Source organism: Nerophis ophidion, linkage group LG11 (assembly GCF_033978795.1).
Source record: "Nerophis ophidion isolate RoL-2023_Sa linkage group LG11, RoL_Noph_v1.0, whole genome shotgun sequence".
In the NCBI taxonomy this organism is placed as follows: Eukaryota; Metazoa; Chordata; class Actinopteri; order Syngnathiformes; family Syngnathidae; genus Nerophis; species Nerophis ophidion.
Window position 1 is genome coordinate 667,001 of NC_084621.1, and position 7,747 is coordinate 674,747.

Here is a 7,747-nt window from a genome sequence, read left to right on the forward strand (position 1 = left end):
GGAAGGACGCACCGAGGGTGGGGTGAGACAGGGGTGGGGGTGTTTAAAGCTCAACAGAGACAGCAAGGGGCAAGGGGTGTGTGGGGGGGGGATTTCGAGGGGTGAGCAGGTTGTGTTGACTGCAGCATCAATCCAAACTGTGGAGGTGCTACCAGGAATTGATTAACGTGGACCCCGACTTAAACAAGTTGAAAAACTTATTCGGGTGTCAGTTGTACGGAATACCGCATTTCCTTGAATTGCCGCCGGGTATATAGTATGCACCTGCCTTCAATTACTGTCGGGTCAAACTCGCTTCGCAAAATAATTAGCGCATGCTTAGTATTACCGCCTGGTCAAACTCGTGTCATCATTTTGAAAATGGAGGAGGCTGATTTCAATACCGGTCATTTGAAATCGCATAAAGGGAAGAAAATGAAGAGCTATTCGGTAGGATTTAAGGTCCAAGCTTACATCACACTCAAATGTTTATTGTATGCCTTTGGTAAGTGCCGGAGTGAGAAGAGGTTTTTGAATAATTAGCGCATGCTTACTTTTACCGCATGCCTTTGGTAAGCACAGGAGTGAAAGTAATTAGCGCCCCGGCGGCAATTCAAGGAAATACGCTATGTACTGAAATGTGGAATCTACTAATAAAAGTTTCAATCAATCCAAAAAAAACAGAGTTGTAACATCGCCGTGGTGTTGTGTTGAAAAAGCTTCAGTAGAAAAGGCACAGGTGGATAATTCCTCCCATGATGCGCCCTTGCTGTCCAATAACGCTGCGTCAACACCACACCTGAACCTGACCCCCCCCCCCCCCCCCCCCCCGCATGTTTAAAGCATTCATCTATTTGGTTTATCATCAGACAATATGAGGTATATGATGGACTATCTCTCTTGCACATCCAAGTCATCACCATCCAAACAAAAGATTGAGAAACAACAACAAAAAAAGTTGGAACTACATGTTGTTTTTCCACCCTCTTGTAATATAAAAAAATGTAACCGCCGTCCTTCTTCATTTTTTTTGTGTTTTGCTTATATACTTAGTTTTTTTGGCAAAGTAGCAGTAAAGCTTTCAGTAGTTTCTCCCGCTGGAGAAGAGGAGGAGAGGCAGCACTGTGCAGAGCAGCTGGGAGAATATAAGACGCATTTAGGAAGTCGTCTGCTTTTCAGTTTGCCACGCCAGAAGCTAAGGCTCGATTTTCATGCCACTTTGAGGAAAAAGGGGCTGAAAAGGCAACGGGATTCTGCAATGCATTGTGGGGCTGGGCAGACATACTTGTGGGATAAAGCCTGTGTTGACACTGAAGGCGAGCAACAAACGGGATCCTACTCATTAAAAACAAGGCACCGAACTGAGACAAACACCGAAGGCTCGCTACCTGGAAGAAATAATCCACAATGGTGGAATTGACTCGTATGAGAGATCTCACTCAAGTCAAAGAGCCGCCAAACTTGTCCAAAGAATCAGTTTTAGTACCACTGAAGAATTTCAGAATGCAAAGTCTTTTATCCTTCAAATTACGCTTAATCCACGGATTCCATCACTTCTGTGTCCGAGATGCGTGAGGTCCCCCGGCCTCCTTTCATCGGCAGGTTTCCCCGGAAAAACTAGTCCATTGTTACTTTTAAGTATTTTAATCAGTGCGCTACGTCTTCGATGCTCATCCATTTTTGTGCTTACCCAAAACTAAAAGTAAACAGACACTATTTTCCAAAATACCGTATGTTGTTTGTAAAGCTAACAGCCAACTAAATGCTACGCTTTGATTGACATTTTCCAGTGTGAAAATGCCGGGAACACACCAACGTGTACCAGGTGATGGTGTTAAAAGTCATGTTTGATCGTCTCATGGCTGCTATCCAAAGTCTCTTTATTTAGCGGCTTCCTACTCTTCTGTGTCCGAGATGCGTGAGGTCCCCCGGCCTCCTTTCATCGGCAGGTTTCCCCAGAAAAAAATAGTCCATTGTTACTTTTAAGTTTTTAATCAGTGCACTACGTCTCCGATACTCATCCATTTTTGTGCTTACCCGAGACTAAAAGTAAACAGACACTATTTTCCAAAATACCAAATGTTGTTTGTAAACTTGCTTGGCTAACTATAACAGCCAACTAAATGCTACGCTTTGATTGACATTTACCAGAGTGAAAATGCCAGGAACACACCAACATGTACCAGGTGATGGTGTTAAAAGTCATCTTTGATCGTCTCATGGCTGCTATCCAAAGTCTCTTCATTCACTTCATAACCCGACTTCTTTCGGTGTTGCTTTTGCGCTGAAAATGAGACAAATCTCACTACTGTATTTTTCGGACTCTAAATCGCAGTTTTTTTCATAGCTTGGCCGAGGGTGCGACTTATACTCAGGAGCGACTTATGTGTGAAATTATTAACACATTACCGTAAAATATCAAATAATATTATTCACATAAGAGACTTGACGTATAAGATTTCATGGGATTTATGGATTAGGAGTGAGAGATAGTTTGGTAAAGGTATAGCATGTTCTATATGTTCTAGTTATTTGAATGACTCTTACCATAATATGTTAGGTTAACATAGCAGTTGCTTATTTATGCCTCATATAACCTACACTTATTCAGCCTGTTCTTCACTATTCTTTATTTATTTTAAATTGCCTTTCAAATGTCTATTCTTGGTGTTGGCTTTTATCAAATAAATTTCCCCCCAAAATGCGACTTATACTCCGGTGCGACTTATATATGTTTTTTTCCTTCTTTATTATGCATTTTCGGCAGGTGCGACTTATACTCCGGAGTGACTTATACTCTGAAAAGTGTGGTAATCTTTTTTCCTTCCTAAAAGCGATCATGACCAGGATTGTTGCAGTTATTGATGTTGCACGTTCGCGCCATGTTTTGAACTTGTTTAAAGGAAACAAAGAACTTAAAGCCCAACTTAAGAGCTTTTAATTTTGGTTGATTTTGACAACACCAGTGGAACAAAGTGGTAGTTTTTTGCCAGATTAAGACCACATTTCCAATGAGGACTAACGCATTTAGCATCATACTGAGATAATGTCAGTGGGACATAGAAATAGCTCGGTTGGTAGAGCGGCCGCACCAGCAACTTGAGGGTTCCAGCTTCAATTCCCGCTTTCGCCATCTTAGTCATTGGCGTTGTGTCCATGGGCAAGACACTTGACCCACCTGCTCCCAGTGCCACCCACACTGCTTTAAATGGAACTTAGATATTGGCTTACACCAGGGGTCACCAACGCCATGCCCGCGGGCACCAGGTCGCCCGTAAAGACCAGATGAGTCGCCCGCTGGCCTGTTCTAAAAATAGCTGAAATAGCAGCACTTACCAGTGAGCTGCCTCTATTTTTTGCATTTTATTTATTTACTAGCAAGCTGGTCTCGGTTTGCTCGACATTTTTAATTCTAAGGTAGACAAAACTCAAATAGAATTTGGAAATCCAAGAAAATATTTTAAAGACTTGGTCTTCACTTGTTTAGATAAATTCATCTATTTTTTTTTTACTTTGCTTCTTATAACTTTCAGAAAGAAAATTTTTGAGAAAAAATACATCCTTAAAATGATTTTAGGATTTTTAAACACATACCTTTTTACCTTTTAAATTCCTTCCTCTTCTTTCCTGACAATTTAAATCAATGTTCAAGTAAATTTGTTTTTAATTGTAAAGAATAATACATTTTTTTAAATTTAATTCTTCATTTTAGCTTCAGTTTTTTCGACGAAGAAAATTTGTGAAATATTTCTTCAAACTTATTATGATTAAATTTTTTTTTTAAAAATCTGGGGAATCTAGAAAATCCTTAGAATCAAATTTAAATCTTTTGAATTTCTTTTAAAATTTTTGTTTTGGAAAATCTAGAAGAAATAATGATTAGTCTTTGTTAGAAGTATGGCTTGGTCCAATTTGTTATATATTCTAACAAAGTGCAGATTGGATTTAAAACATGTCATCAAAATTTTAAAATTAATCTGAATCAGGAAAAATTACTAATGATGTTCCATAAATTATTTTTTTTATTTTTTTCAAAAAGATTCAAATTAGCTAGTTTTTATCTTCCTTTTTTCGGTTGAAATTTGAATTTTAAAGAGAAACTATGTTTCAAAATGTATATATTTTTTTCCCGTGTTTTCTCCCCTCTTTTAAACCGTTCAATTAAGTGTTTTTTTTTCATCATTTATTCTCAACAAAAAACCTTCCGTAGAAGGAAAACAAATGTACGACGGAATTTATTGTGAGAAATAAATGATAAATGGGTTGTACTTGTATAGCGCTTTTCTACCTTCAAGGTACTCAAAGCGCTTTGACACGACTTCCACATTCATACACACATTCACACACTGATGGAGGGAGCTGCCATGCAAGGCGCCAACCAGCACCCATCAGGAGCAAGGGTGAAGTGTCTTGCTCAGGACACAACGGACGTGACGAGGTTGGTTCTAGGTGGGATTTGAACCAGTGACCCTCGGGTTGCGCACGGCCACTCTCCCACTGTGTTTCCACAAAGATAAATATCATTATTATGAATAATAACAGAGTTAAAGGTCAATTGAGCAAATTGGCTATTTCTGGCAATTTATTGAAGTGTGTATCAAACTGGTAGCCCTTGGCATGAATCAGTCCCCAAGAAGTAGCTCTTGCTTTCAAAAAGCTTGGTGACCCCTGGGTTTCACTATGTAAAGCGCTTTGAGTCACTAGAGAAAAGCGCTATATAAATATAATTCACTTCACTTTTGCAACTTTTGCCACGATAGCAGTAATTGCACGTAGGCGTTCTTCTTCTTTTAGTTTTCTGGCGGCACGCAGGCGTTCGCATCAACTTCCGTCTTTTTAACGAAGCGGCAAAGAGGGAGTGACTTGGAGTTTTTGGTGTGGCAAGGTTTCTGCCACCCTCCTCAATTTGGTAAAGTGTCCATACGGACCTCTTCGGACCCTGACAGAAGCTGTAAGTCCATGTGTCATCCCAAGAGTTATGACAATATTTGATGAAGGTTGTAAAGTGACTTAGTACAGAGTCTTGTATTCAGCCAGGTAAAAAGGGGATTCAGGCTAGCAAGACCCACAATGCAATGCGTCTCCAGGTCACACTTTTCAGCCCTATTATCCGAAATGGGATAAGGAAGAAGTCACCGATACCTTATGTTTATGTGACAAGCTTCAAGGTCTTGTGTGTATGCTACTTGACCCGCCTCCACCCGCAGAGACAAAGACAGTGTATGACTCTGTTTCTCTCATTCCCCTATAAATCGCTCATTTACGTGCAGGCGGATTGCAAGAAACGCCCGAACAAGGAGGAAGTCATTCCATTTTGAGTGTGATCTGGATTATTTATATCATTGTTCCCCAACCTTTTTGTAGCTGCGGACCGGTCAACGCCTGATAATTTGTCCCGCGGCCCGGCGGGGGGTTTATTTAATTTTTTTTTGTCATGAAAAAGGGAGGTTTTTTGCCTTGGTGCACTAACCAAGTGTATCTTGTGTTTTTATGTTGATTTAATTTCAAAATAATAAATTATTCTGCGGCCCAGTACCAATCAAGCCGCGGCCCGGTGGTTGGGGACCACTGATTTTTATCACATGACTTTATGTTTACTTTACAAGCGTCAACTACTGTGTGTGTATGCGAGTGTTACCGCCTCCACCCGCAGGGACAAAAACTGTGGCTGACTGACAAGAGACTTCAGTCCATTACAGATCGCTCCAAAAGTTGTGTGTGCATTCTGATGCGACTTTAAGGAAATGTCCGAAATGATAGAAGTAAGACGTGATTGGATTTTGGGGCTGATCCGGATCACCATCTGGGTTCAGGACTTTTGTACTATCGGGAGCAACAGAACCCAGAGGAAGTCTGCGCTTTTCTAGTTGTTTTTTTTTCAGTTGGATTATTGGATTTGGATGAATTCTTATAGCAAAAAATGATTCAGTTTTTGAATGATTTGACTTTTTGGGGTGGATAAGTAAAGGAAAAAAAACCAGGTGTCACAGAAGACAAAAAGCTCTCGGCACAGTGCTGCCTCCTAAACGTGAGGAAGATGTCGTCTCCAACTCCAGCTTCCTTCTTGCATTTCTGGAATTATTTGGTTTTTATAGAAGAAAGAACTTCAGTACAAAAAAAAATAAAGTTTTTTGGGGGGGATAGAAACATCAAAGTCACATCCATACCGGAATAAATTAACAAATAAATAACAGCAGGGGAACACGTAAATCAAATCGAGTCTACCCTGGATAAATAGTACAATCAAAAGTCTAAATTTCAAAATAAAACAAAAACAGAGAGATAGTTTTACATTTTTGGTCTAAAATCAAGTCATCAATGCTTTTAAGGATCTTTTTTTTTCTCAAAGTTTTTTTTTTTTTTAGTACATTGGCAATAAGTAAGCAGTAGAACATAGATCTTTTTTTTTTCTTTTTTTAGCTAGAAAATCTAGAGAAGCACTAACAGATACATTCCGTCTAAAGAGTCAATGTGGTTGAAAGGCGTGGCCTTTGAGGCGCCGACCTCCACATCGACAAGTTGGTTTTTCCGCCAAGGACTCTCGCGGGTCGCCCCTTTTTTAGCGCATCCAAGCAAACGGTCTTTGGGTCACGACGCAAGCTCCTCCTTTCTTGTACCCGGGCGCCCGCTAACGTGCCTACGCCGCGTTTAGTTGTGGGGTTGTTTTTTTTGGCCTTTTGAAAAAAATCTGGAAGCTAAATTTTCACAGTATTTTTTTCCTTTTTAAAAATCTCTAGCACGACTAAAAAACATAAGGAGCTTTTTCTTCGTCCGACTGAGTCCTGGTATTCATAATGATAATAATATCAATAATAATAATAATACGCACTCAGGTACGGTACAGAAAACATCAGCATCAAGAGACACAGCAGAGAAAAAAGAAGTAATTGACAGAAAAATAAAAGATTCAGTTCAGTGAGGTCGTTTGCGTTTGGTTCCATCCGGGACCAAAAGAGCCGGGGCTGAAGAGAGAGGCGGAGGACTTTGGGGGCGGGGCTTGTAGCGTCCTTCATCAAGGCCTCGGACCCCGCCCCCCCGTCTACCTGCCTGCCCCACCTGTGCTACACACTTGAAAGGCGGGGGGGCCTGAGAGTCCTCCCCTCCTCCCTCCAGACATTTGGTTTTGGTGTTCTTTATTTTTGGTTTGCTTCGGTCATTCCTCTGCTTTTTTTTTGGCTTGGGTTCATTTTTGGTATCCTCTTAGAAAAGGTGTGAGGCCCGCTTGGCTCACGTCCGTGTGTGTCCCTCCTGGCTTCTTTACGCCCGGCAAGTCAAGCCTCAGTCTCTTGCAGGCAAACTTTCTGGGGGGCGGGGGATCCGCCTGGGGGGTGTGTCCTGCTGGCTTCCACCCCTTGCACCCCTACCCAAAGACCCCTCAGGGGGGCTAAGTTCAAAGGGCTTAAAGATGAGGCTCCCGCAGAAGCCTTGAAAAATGCTTTGGTTTCCATTTGAGAGATTAATGGCAGTCGGACATGGCAGTGACAAAAATGGCGAATGATGATGATGATGATGATGAAACAGGAAGTGAGAATCACCAACCAAACCATGCTTTTAGAAACCTTCAACGCTCGCATCTTCTTTGACCTTTTCTATCGTTTCAGCTTCTTAAGATTCCTGAACATCCATCCATTTTCTACCGCTTGTCCCTTTTGGGGTCGCGGGGGGTGCTGCAGCTGTCACACCAAATTTCTTCCCCCCCCCACATTTACTTCCGGGGTCATGATTAACACAGACGTTTTGTTAATGCTATATTATATAAATATAACGC